General features: G+C 38.0%; 2 long non-coding RNA genes across 3 annotated transcripts in view; one reads left to right on the top strand and one right to left on the bottom strand.

The window, feature by feature from the left end:
* Nucleotides 1-1,035: 1,035 nt before the first annotated feature.
* Nucleotides 1,036-4,091, bottom strand: LOC147752828 (uncharacterized). 2 transcript variants are annotated; one of them, XR_015313018.1, is made up of 3 exons: nt 4,020-4,091; nt 2,861-3,018; nt 1,036-1,813 (listed from the first exon to the last, which is right to left on the bottom strand). It is a non-coding gene; the product is annotated as an uncharacterized LOC147752828 (long non-coding RNA). The 2 variants fall into 2 exon arrangements; XR_015313019.1 differs by lacking the exon at nt 4,020-4,091 and adding an exon at nt 3,694-3,782.
* Nucleotides 4,092-5,319: 1,228 nt separating this feature from the next.
* LOC147752827 (uncharacterized) overlaps nt 5,320-12,804 on the top strand; it is a gene marked incomplete in the record, with an annotated part of 14,888 nt that continues 7,403 nt past the window's right edge. The window contains 2 exon segments of the long non-coding RNA XR_015313016.1: nt 5,320-5,480; nt 7,280-7,338. This is a non-coding gene — a long non-coding RNA (uncharacterized LOC147752827).

Raw genomic sequence — 12,804 nt, 5'->3', positions numbered from 1 at the left:
TCTTCATACAAGAGTGCATAATTTTCTACTGTTGTTTACATGTTTGGTATTGTTTGTCTGTTTATGCTGTGGCTGCGTCGAACACCGTTATCATGCTGTTCTTCTTTGATTATGACACAAAGTACAGCTAATCTCAAAAGACTCTAGTTAAATTCTTTCATTTTTTCTGATTTCATGATCAAGCTAAATTCCTCGCCCGTCATAAACCCCTTTCTCTGGCTACGGGTTTCCGTTCAATATATCATATGTAAGGCATTATATTATGTAGTCTACTTTTCAACGGAATTCAACAAGCAAAACTACTACCTATTCGGACTAAAGAATGTGCACGCATAGATCGTATCTACCACCTATCATATCTACGGGTTTCGAGCTCAGAATGCCCAGCTAGGTCTCGTACGACGAGCATAAGGTATCACTCGAAGATATTATTTGGAGTCTGTGCCTTTTGCCTTTCCATGTATCATGTTGAATGTAAACACCTAAGGTAAAAACCTGGGGGAGAAACGAGATCATAGGAGTGAAGCGCCGACATACAGCCAATGCTCCTTCGCGCTTCGCTTTATAATTTTGCGTTGAAACACAACACTTTTCGATATCTTAGCATTTCTTTATCTAAGATGTTTGTGATAACTGCTCGCTTAATAGCTCGTAGCGTGTGTAGTGGCATACGGCGCGTTGTACAAACTGGGCCTATTGTAAACTCTGTACATCAATAATTTCAATATGGCCCTGATCAACAATAAACGCAACGAGATAAGTGAAACGAAAGAACACCAAAAATATTAAGCGGGTTTGGCAAAGATCAATTCAATACATTGAAACAGGCGAGATCTAATCACAGGCGAGACAAACGATCTGCAATATACGACAAGCCATTGTCGTGGCTGGTGTCTTAACGCTATAGCGTTATAACGTAGCGATATAGAAATTGTATCAATGTGACCCTGTTATGAAGGTCCTACAACGCTCGAGGAAATTGTACCTTACACAACATAATATACATATGTAGAATGAAAGTTGAAGGTCTTAGATCGTTCAAAGAAAAATTTTATTTTTCAGCTTCCTTTTAATGGCTCTAACTTATAACACCTATCTATAAATAGACATGTTCTTGAGTTGTTGCTTTAAAGTACATGTCCTATAACGCGCGCTGCATGAAACAACTGCAATCCGAAAAAGAAGTCTGAGCTGTCAGTCCGGCGTAATAAAATTTCTCTTCAAGACCTTTCAGAATTTCCGATCGCCAAAGCCTTATGGGTATAACAACTACTGAATATAGCGGTCGTTCCGCGGTCGCTCAATTTTCCAAGGCCTCAATACTAATACTAATATTTTAACTTAGTTTGTCGGATTAATTCAAATTTCAGTCAATGTTTATCATTTTTGCTATACATCAGAAACTTTTTTTTTTTTTTTTTCAGCAACCCCTTTAAATACTGCTGAATCTGATTGGTTTTCCGTGTTGAGACTTGCCCAGGATTTTCTTGCGCTAGAAGCTTTGTTGTCATCACGTGCACTGATGTCGTGCAGAAACTCTTTTATCTTTGCTAGCAATGATATCTATATGGTCAAATAGTTTCCAATAGAACCTGAATGAAGTCGAACCGATTTCAGTGCCTGACTGACATATTCCCCCAGGCGTACGCACGACTTATGACAGTAGTGCGACTAACAAATAAGCAAAAAGGAGCCTTTGAGATGACTGGACCGAATTCCCTCGTCAAAGAGGAGTCTGCGGTCCATCGTCTTCTCGCTTGTTGCCTCGGTCCGGAGAGGATTTGTAGTTCAAACATTCTTCATCTTGACAGCGCTGAAAACAATTTCAATAAACGCTGTGAAAATATTTTTTGCATAAGCCTTACATAAATTTCGTTGTTATTGTTATTTAGGCTGTACATTTTGAAGTTCTTCAATCACATGATCTAAACAGTAGAGGAATCGTAAAAATCCACAAGGGGAAGCGACAAATTTCAACCCAACTAGAAGGTTGAAATAGCTTTCCAATTTGCCTACTACTTAGATACAACAATAGTTGAATTTGACATTAAGGAAAGCAGGCAACATATATCGATGATTATAAAAACTGATGGTTGCACTGTAGATCTGGATTCGAAATCGCGCAAAGGAGTAGACGGCTGCTCACTGCGGCAGATTACGAACTGCGGATTACTATATGGTTTGGGTAAGTGAAATTTAACCTAGTACCCTTAAGACCTTTCTGTACAATTAAGGGTTGATCACCACATCGACTATACAGAGTGCCTTTATGCAGGGCAGATCTTACATTAAGTGTACACGTACGCACCTTATTTCTTGAACAAATAGTTTATTTCTCTGGAGAGAAATAAACTATTTGTTCGTTGGATGTGCATCGGGGATGGATGAAAGATGTTTTAAGGTAATATTCAGTGCATGAAAAACGAGGTACGTTTTGGACAATCGTATATATATATATTTAGCCTTATAGGGCCTTTAGTCTTATAGGTGTCTGAAAGTGGTACCTTGTACGTTATGCTACAATATAGTAACATGAGCAATGGGACTACGGCGCACCAAACTGACCGTATAAAGGCTTTGGAAACAAAGTTCTATATGGTGTCTATCAACTTACAAATATGCGGATCTACGTAAATAGGTCTAATGAACAGGTGGTTTAGAAAAAGACATAGAAGTCTACAAATAGATTATAAATCAATCTGCCTCTACATATGCAATTTTTATTTCATGAAGTACCCACTTATAGTCAGAACGGTAAATGACGATTGTAAGAAATCGAGCAAATAATGTTAATAGGGAAAGTTAATCTCTTTCAAAGTCAACAGAATTTAAAGCAAGGTAAAAGAACAACAGTACTTACCGACAGACCGTGGAACATGCCCCCGTCGTAGTATAATGAATTGCCAGCTAAGGTTAGAATTATGCATTACGAATCTATGCATAGACTTAGTTGGTTTGCCGCTGGGAGCCAGCCGTCTGACGGAATCCTTAACGATGATGCCGGAGGTAAATCTGGAACTTGAGATTGCGCAACATAGCAGGTCAATTCGGAGACTATAAAGCATCTCCACACACTAAAAATAGGACGATCCGAAGCTGTTTTAGCTATTCTACTCCTAACCCTTCTGCTAGCACGGCTGATTTCTTTCAGAGTAGACCGCGCGCACCAGCTTCTCGAAAGTGATTATTTATTAGACTTCATTTCGTCAGAACATTTATTTATCGGACACCACAATAATTGTCGCTTACGGAATACGAAGGGAGAACTTGGTACAGTTCTAATAAACTTAACTCTAAAGAGAGTTCTGCACTTAAGAGAGAGGGAATAGTTTTCTCCTTCCTTTTGATGGTGCATAAAAGTATTCCCCCTGTTTACGATTGAAGAAACCTAATTACTCTATGATTTTTAATATACAAGTTTGATTTGCCGAGAGAATACTCTGATGATATACACGTTTTTATTATTGCAAATAACATATAAGACACTTCCCTTTAGGGCCTACGTATTTAAATAAGAAGACACGGCTTTGACAGTAGCACAGTGACAGCTCCATCACAATGGGGGCAAAGAATAATTTATATAGCGCAAAGGAACACCCGTCTCAAGACAGCAAAATCTCGGTGGAGAGATTTCCGAATCCGAAGTACTAAACAATAAAAGATTGGCTTGGAAAAAAGACGATTAAATCGCACCGCTGTAGTGAGTAGGATAACACCAAACTAACAGAACGACCCGCTCAATCTTGAAACGTTCAGACCGTGATCATCACCCACTGAAAAATTTTGCACGTAATCTTGCTTATTCGACACATACACGTACTGAGTAGGTTGAAGATAGTAGGAGTTCCAAGCAAATTTCTATGTTATTTAAGACGATAAGTTGTAAATACGCATAGACGGCGCTGCTCTTAAGAAAATGTACTTTCTTCTTATATATCTTCTCTACTAACATCAAGCCAAAAGCTTCATGCTATAACAAATGTATTCAACTAGAACTATACAATAATGATTGCACGAACTTGACGTTTATGCAGATGATTCGAGAATCTTCAAAACAAACTGTTCAGTCTCAAAAAAAAGGTTGTCATATACGTTATTATATATATTATCAAACCAAATAATTCTAACCTATAACCGGAAAATATACGTTTTACACGTAACTCTCCATCTCTCGTTCGGTGTTTTATCGCAGTAATATTTACAGCTTATCATTTTTATATATTATTTATTATATTATATATATATATATATATATATATATTGTAATTTTCGCAGATCACGCAAACCAACCTTAGTTTAGACACAGTACTGTCGCAGCCATGACGACTCACAGGGCGGCCTTTAAAGAAAAAAAAAAACAGTTTTTTGAGCCAAAATAAAAATCAGTGAGCATTTATATTTTGGAACAATTGAATATGCGTCTTTTTGATCATCGACCTTCTGCCATTTTTCCAGTAGCGCCACGAGCTATCACTGTAGAACTTCTGTGTTTCCTCAAGGAAAAATCGTGACGACAAGGGATCTTTACATCCCTTTTTATTAAAGGTGAATTAACACTATGAAAAAAAGTTCTGCAAAAATTGAAACAAATGGTAGTGTGATGGTGCCATATTCGAGTTGTATATAGATTTTTTTTTATAAAATTTCTGATTGTCTGGTAGCTCAAGGTGTCTGTGGTCTGGCTTTATCATGCTGGAAAACAATGCCCCTCCTATTTACCAATTCCGGCCAACTTTTTTCTAATAGCTTGTTATAATCTCATCAGTTTTTGACGGTAGAAATCCGAATCAGCCATTTTTCCATGCAATCACATAGCATCACTTTTTTTGGCGTCAGGCTAGGTTTTTTCTTCCTGGCACAACTTGTGAATTATTCGCACGTGACAGTCGCATCTTATCTGCCTTTCATCACCCATGATCAAAGCAATAAACTATCACGCTGCGTTTCTGTAGAGCTTTGTATATGAAAGTACAATGATGTCAACGATTTTGCGACAGTCCGTTTGTCTACTCATACGTCGGGTTTGCTCAACTTCGTCAGCTTCTTTCGTAGTTGGCCACCACTACGGGGCTATGCGTATCTTTCGTATCGACACGAACGCGATAGAACCATCCCTTTTCAACACACATTTTTTTCTGGGCAGCGTTTATGCCTGGATGGTAACAAAAAATAGCGAGTTGTTGGAAAAAATTTCACTCATGTTCAAAGCGCTATATCTCAAATATTAATAACGGCAACATTTGCAACAATTATAACACATCCGTTGCAGCCATATCTTAACCTTGAAATGCGTCAATCCGACTGGTATTATCTGAGATATATATGACTGAAAAGCCATAAAACTGTCAATATTTGTTTATATAAGCTGAACAGGAGTGCACCCACGAACGGTTTGGCAGGACATTTTTCTACATACAACGTTTACCAAATTGAAGCATCCTCAAGTACAGCTTATGAAACATTTTTTATCACTTGGTAGGGTAAGTTTTCCGCTTTAAAGCAGTAGAAAGGAAAAAGGTGAATACTAAAGACATGTCATTTCTTGGATTGTCGTTCAATCTACCCATTAAACTTTCTGGAGGCACAAATATTTAGCATAAAGCTTAGTACTGAACTATTTTGCAGAAGACTTACAACTAAGAGAAGCAAATTATGCCACAGAAGAGCCTCTAAATAAAATGTCGTTTTTTAATTTTGAATTCTGATTTCTTTTCTATTGTCAATGTACACTTGCCCCAATGCGCTTTCTCTATGGGAAACCGTTCAGTATAGATTTGATACGTTTTATAACGTCACCGTCCCCCATATTTTGGAGCTTTTAGGTGACTCACAAACAGCATGCCGATCAGCGAAATTCAGGGTTTTAAAATCTCAAAATCAGGGATCTTTTATGGCTATCTGCTGTCAACATATTCTGTGTTCTATGCGCGATAGTAATAATCATTGTTTTTTTTAATTTAAATGAAAGTGACGAGGTACTAACAGCCAATTGCCCTATGATTATCTGAACAATGTGGTCTTGCCAAATTTGCCAGAGGGCCAAAAAAATATTGGAAATGATCGGCAACAATCTGCTGAGTAATCTTACTTAAACTACGCGATTCAATTAATATATTGCGAACAGCATTTTGCAGTATTGTATACGATGTATGTATGGTACGCGATGCAACTTAACAAATGCCCTATTTAGCCCACCCAGTCAAAGTGGTTCGCCCCTAAACATTTGTCATTTTTTAAATCGGTAATTTTATTTAGAGGTTATTATTTGCGCTGTTATGTATTGTGCATGAGGAACAAGCGCTTTGGACGCTTCTCAATGGCTGCGTGTTAAGACACGCTGCGACAGGTTATAGTTTGTACTATTTTGTAGCTTTCAGAGGAGCTTCGGTCTAATGGTAGACGTGAAGTCATTTGTAAATGCTGGCCCTTATAAATTAAAGCTCTTTTTTTGGTGAGCTTTTAGTGCCATACATGAATCTCATTCTGACATTTCGATAGTCGTTTGTTAATGTGACTATGTTTATATACAGCTCAGAAAGCTTACGAGTCAGACATCGGTATTTTAATCCCCCTGTGGTCTTTCGGCTTCATGATGTTCGTAGCGTACAACTAAGGTGCTCTCTTATGATGAGAGATGTGTTTGATGGAAACTCTTTCTCTTGACTTATGGGATTTCAACTTTTCTTTTGGCGCTCAGAAACACACAATCTATTTGGATTTAATGTATTTGTTTTTCTTTGTTTAACCGTGTAATATTGCCTGGCCTTATATAATAATGCCTATACACGCTTGCCAGTTCATTTCTGCTCTTAAATAACTGTAACTTTCGACACTATACAGCTAGCGCTGCTTTTATTTATATAGCCGATTTGTTGCTCTATTAGTAAATTGCCTGTCATAATTTTCAGTTTTTGCAATTGCCTATTTTTATGGTTAGTCTGGTGTTTTTGGATTAGAAATCTTTGAGTTTGTCTTTATGGTTTATGGAATAATGTTTTAGGAATTCCTCTTAACCTTTGCGAGCTGATTTACCAAGTTTCTGTCACCAAGCTTTTGTCAGCATCGAATAGTCTCATACATCTGATTTTCCCCTTTAAGTTCTTTGTTAGGATTTAACTAAGTAGATCTGTGACCAAAGCTTCTGTGTGTGGGTCGTCTACCAGTTCCTCTATATAACCATACTTAGCTCGTAGCTCCTAAGTAGTAGATAGTCTAAAACAGCATTTTTTAGAATTACTTCGTATTTTCGTTGGCGTATTTTTTGTTGGCTGTTTTCTAGGGCATCTAAATGGATGTGGAGGCCTGACCCGTGATTTTACGTTTTCGAGATGGACGAGGCAAGTATAGGTATAATAACCTCATCAGAGTTTTTTCAGTTTTGTAAGGTTTTCTAAACACTAACTGCCTAAAACGTATAGATTATTAGAATTTTTATTATTATTATAATTAGAAGCTGTTTGTCAACGTTACACAACATCGTACCTAAATCCATATATTTAACTTATCGTACTTAATGTATGAAGCTTTCTCACCGACGCGGACTACGCTACGTGTGTAGCTAAACAGAAAACGTATCGCTCGTTGATGAGCTTCAGAAGTTTTTAAAAGAAAGACATCACAACTTATTTGACCTTTTCTATATGCAGCACGGTCTCTCTACTAAAAACTCGAGTCCAGACTTAACCCCAACTGAGTCCTGCATAGCTTCGATTACCCTATAATTAGTTCGCGTCAAGACTCGTTATTTATCGGTTCAATTAGGTGCATAGGGCCTGGTTTCTCTCCGGCTGTGACGAGATTTGTTGCCGAAAAAGCAAGTAGTAAGTCTGAAAAAGCCAGAAGTCGTAAGTAATGCTGACACAACTAGTGGCTATAAGTTTTCATTTCAACAGCGAAAATATGAAACATGAAACAATGGCAGCGTTGAGACAGGCACAATGGATCAGAAATGCAAATAAGATAATCTTGGCTAAAGCGAAATCCTGAGCAATACAGCCGGTCGTAAAATGGAACGCATACTTGACAAATCCCCTGTTAACTTATACACTACCTTTCTTCTGTGCACGCATATACGCCCACACACAACATGGACCTAACGTTTAAGGCCTGTTTATTACGCTTGTAGCAGCACGATCGTAATCCAGATTTGCCTTTAAACTAGACCGCATGGGTAGTCGGGCATGAATGTGAGCTAATCGTAAACGACGTTTGGCCTCTCTTTTGTATTTAGTTAAAAATATACAGAGCACAGCGGTCATCTTGTATATTGTCGATAGCAGTAGTTAGACAAGAAGGTGGTTCCATGCGTTCATATCATGTCAATGGTAACTTTCTTGATTCCTATTTTGTCCAATGGTTCTTACTCGCAGCTAGTTTTCAACTCCTACACCCAGTATCACTGCCAAGTATCAACCTTGATGTGCTGCTCCGTTTCATTGATTGTCGGTTATCCTACCCATTGCATCAACAACAGAGATGAACCCACAATTTCTCTGCGTCTGGTAGACCGGAAGAGGCGCAAGACGTGTTGTTTGTTCCACTAGTTACGGCTGCGGCCATGTAGATATTCTTTCATACATGTCAGTGAGTACGCTTTGCATACTTCCCAGAGTGTGTTTTTCGCCCTGTATAGTAACAACGACATACAGCGTGTAAGCTGGATCAGAAGTTTAAATTTTTTAACTATATGTCCTTATTACTGGACGGGTCTTCGACGTAATCTCCCCATTGGACATCGTTCCTATGCATTCGAGTTTCGTTTATTAAGCTTCGGAAACCACATTTAAAGCTCACCGTACCTCACAGTGAGTTCTTATCAACGGACAAAGGTCGTTTAGCGCTAAAGCTAGCTTCATTATTATAATCTGCAGGCGTTAAACGCAAAAATACGTAGCGATGACGTGTACTTTTCCGTCACCAATGCATGCGTCGTTGTGGGCTTTTGTTAATGGATTCACAAATAATGTCCAGCCTAGCGTTCTGTCTTTTAGACGGAAGTCTTGATTAGGGACAGCCTCCACGAAGATATACAGCTTCCCAATCGAACTTAGAATATTTACATACAACGCACAATTCCGAAAAAACAACCAGGGTCTATACCCCCTAGATTTCAAATACATTTTAAGTTCTTTTCTTCAAAAAGACCTTAAGGGGTGAACAGACAAGTTTAACCGAATTCCGTCAATAATTATTTTGACATCTAGGAATTGCGAAACCACTGTCGCTGCTCTGACTGCATACGGGCGGTTAATTAAATTCGAAATCTCTAAATAAATCAAAAGATTGAAACATATTTTTTCAAATTAGATAAACTAAGGCCGCTGCTTAGTTAGTGAAAGTTGCTCATGGAATAGCAACGAAATCAATGAAAGTTGAAAGGGGCAAGTTAAGAATTATTTTGAGGACACCATTTACCACTCAGGGCTTACTTGACAGTTTATCTATAAAAATGTTTCCTAATAAGTAATATCGATTCAGGGTTGAAAAATAACCAGTTTATTTGAAGGAGTGTTACAGTGGTCTGGAAAGCACTTGTATTACTGATGACTTTAAAGATCTTATGACTCTGCCAAGTTTATTTGTGAAACAGTCAAACCTCTTTACGGGTCCACAAGTACCATTAAAAGCACCAAGAAAGATACGCACCGCACACCTGAAACTTTATCTAAAGTAGCATTGTATAAAAGGCAATTTTAAACCCTATAAAGTCTTGCCCGAAGAAAAACTTCCATTTAGCCGTACTACAGGTTTGACAGTAGCTTAGTTGGCGGCGTCGTGCTCCGTGACGCTGATTTTGTAGATTGAAGAAGCAGGTCATTTATAAAGAAGAGAACAAAGAATATTAAAAACTATACATATATTCTGCGAACCACGATCGGGAGAATGTATAATACCTGTAATGAACATTTACGATCGGCAAAAATATTGCAAGAAAAACTGCAGAGCTATACGTCAACAGGCACTTTAGCTAAAAATAGGAATTCCCATGAAGTGTCAAGTGTTATATTGCTATATCCGCGCACTGAAGCTAAATTCTTCAAACGTCTGGTCATGACTGACCCTCGAGTTTCAACAAATATCAAGCAAGCGTCAGAGGGAAAGTGACATTTTGACAGATCCATTACTACCCTCCGACACAGTTGTCTTTTGCTGATCTGACTGATGAATGAGCCAGCTTGCGTGGCAGCATTCGAGTAGCATTTGTATTAAATTGATTCGCTAGATACAGTCACGCCGACTTACTTAACCACAAAATGTTATGTCTAATATCTCCGAAAGCACCGCTGCGTTGGGTATTCTCTATTTTCATAAGAGAAGGAAGAAACGATATAATTATCCCGTTTTATAACGACGTAATCACGCGTCTATATTCAAATTTAGCAGATCAAACAGATTCAAATGAAATGTTCATCACAAATTTCTAGGGAAACAGAAATAACGGTTGAAACTGACGGGATCTCGTCTATAGCCTGCTTGATCGACCGAACTTGATAATATTGTCGTTACGGTGTTAGATCCGTTGAAGGTGATAGGGAAGGCCGCAAGCCGGACAAGAGTGATCGTTGGTCAAGTGTCTGTGTCTGGCCTACTATGACTACTGGTCTATCAATGATGGATAGTTTCGGCTTCAGCCATGCCATATTTCCTCGTATTCCCAGCTTCATTTCTTCTAAGGCTTGAGGACAAGAACTGGTTTACTTAAGGCTACCTTAAATGGACATGTCCTACAAATCGGTTATAGTTAATAACCGTTTCATATATGAGTAATGATATATGCGTCGATGATTCGAAATCCTTTAGGCACATAGGAGAAGTTCTACGTTGTGTCTCTTAATTTCAACTGAACCTGTGAAAGCGAGATAATAAAATAATTCTAAAAAAAATGTTTTTCAAGATGAAAAATGCACTGAAACTTCATCAATCTTTTTCTTTAGCCAGCGGCGTGCCAGTGTTCAAAAAAGAACCTTAGCATAGTTTCGAACCGACCGCTGCCCGTCCGGGCGGCGAAGGGACAAATGATATGCTGTCTTGCTGAAATGAACTCCCGGGAAAGTGTGAGTTTTCGTAGCGCAGTCTTGACCACGGTCCTCTCGGGAAAGTGTCGCGCTGATCATCCATCTCGACGGTGCTTAGCTGTCTTTCCGCGACGGTTTCTTCTCGTATACCTCAACCTAGTCTTTCGAATAAAGTATAGAATGCGTAAGCTCGACTCAAGAGTGTCGGTTTACCTTATAAGAAGAACAAAGAATAGAAAAACGGCTACCAACATACCTTCATTTAAAATAAAAGTTAGTTATTTCACTAGTGTTAGGAAGTTATCATAAGAGGATACCGAAAACTATTTTAATCATACTGTAAACATAACGCTTTGTTATTTCGCAAAAAATGACGAATTAAACCATCGTATTACGCCCATGGAACCCGAAAGTTTCTTAAAATAAGCTTTTCGCGTACATTTCTGGCAGGTGCTTAAGGTAATACCAAACAGCGATATCTGTGGTAGAATGAAGAGCTGAAGGCCAGCACCTTGTAGGTGCCATTGTTTAATTTTTGGTCTTAAAATCACTTTAATATTGAATTTTTGTTTTGAAATAGTCCGTTCGCCATGAGAAAGTTAACAACACAGATATTAGCGAAGAAATTGTCATTGACAAAAAGCAGACATCGACACACTTGCGAGCTGTGGTATGTTGAACGAACCGAAACATATATAATTGATTAATTAGAGTTCGGGCCAGAACAATATGATTTAGATACTGCCATTAATGAAAAATAAAATCATGAGATTGTTTAACTAAGTGATTTTTAAAATCCTTAACGGAGCGAACCACCGGATGTTTTGACATCATATTGAGACCTTTTCAAATGGATTTTTAAATAGTCCTTTTCAAAAATTTATAGAAGCATACTATTTGCGTGTCGGTCAATCTAAAGTAGTGAAAAGACTGGTGGATATATCGTTAGGAGCCCTATAGGACGTAACGGAAATTACATACTTATGACTATTTTTTAAAGCGTTACACTTTGCCTCAGACACGCTCATATATCTATATATCTAAGTAACGAAGGATACTACCAATACTAATTTCGAACCGAGGAAGAGGCTTGGAGGGGCTATTAGGCCATTAGTTAGAGAATCGAGCGCCATACTTTGCGATGCTATTATTTTCTATTAACTCTTAAGTCCAACAAATTCTATAAAACCCTTTGTAGAAGCTTAGCCGTTGCCAACTTCATTTACGACTATGCGATCTAATAACCATATAGGCCTAGGTCGTATTCAATATAAGGTTTGAAACGTATATCGATCAACCACGGGGTGTGGCGTCGAACGTGACACAATAAATTTGATGTCTCTCGTAAGCCTTTGAAAAGTGCAGGTGAGAGATTTCTAAATGGAGCCAACGCTGAAAACATTTTGACATTCCAGAGAGGACAAGTTTTTTTTCAAAAGGACAAACAAAGCCTGGTGCAGCTATAATGAAAATAGACGAAATAAAATAAAAAATATTTTCTATACAAATATACAAGAAAGCTAAAGTGTGTCTGCAGTTTTGAAAATACCTTGGCCGTCAGTTTTTTGCATACAATTAGCATGTAAAAGTAACGACAATTTGAATGCGTTTATTATCTTAGAGCAGTGGCGTGGCAATACCAGTTACTTACAGTCGTATAACAGATTATAAATGGTCCATATTATTATTATTATTATGGTCATAATATATCTTCGTGTACTTCCACTTCATCGAACACAGATTTCCTTACGTTTGTATTTGATAATTGCTTTTTTTTTTTTTTTTTTTT

Source organism: Varroa jacobsoni, unplaced genomic scaffold (assembly GCF_002532875.2).
Source record: "Varroa jacobsoni isolate VJ856 unplaced genomic scaffold, vjacob_1.0 scaffold_958, whole genome shotgun sequence".
Lineage (NCBI taxonomy): Eukaryota > Metazoa > Arthropoda > Arachnida > Mesostigmata > Varroidae > Varroa > Varroa jacobsoni.
This window is presented reverse-complemented; position numbering and strand designations above follow the sequence as displayed.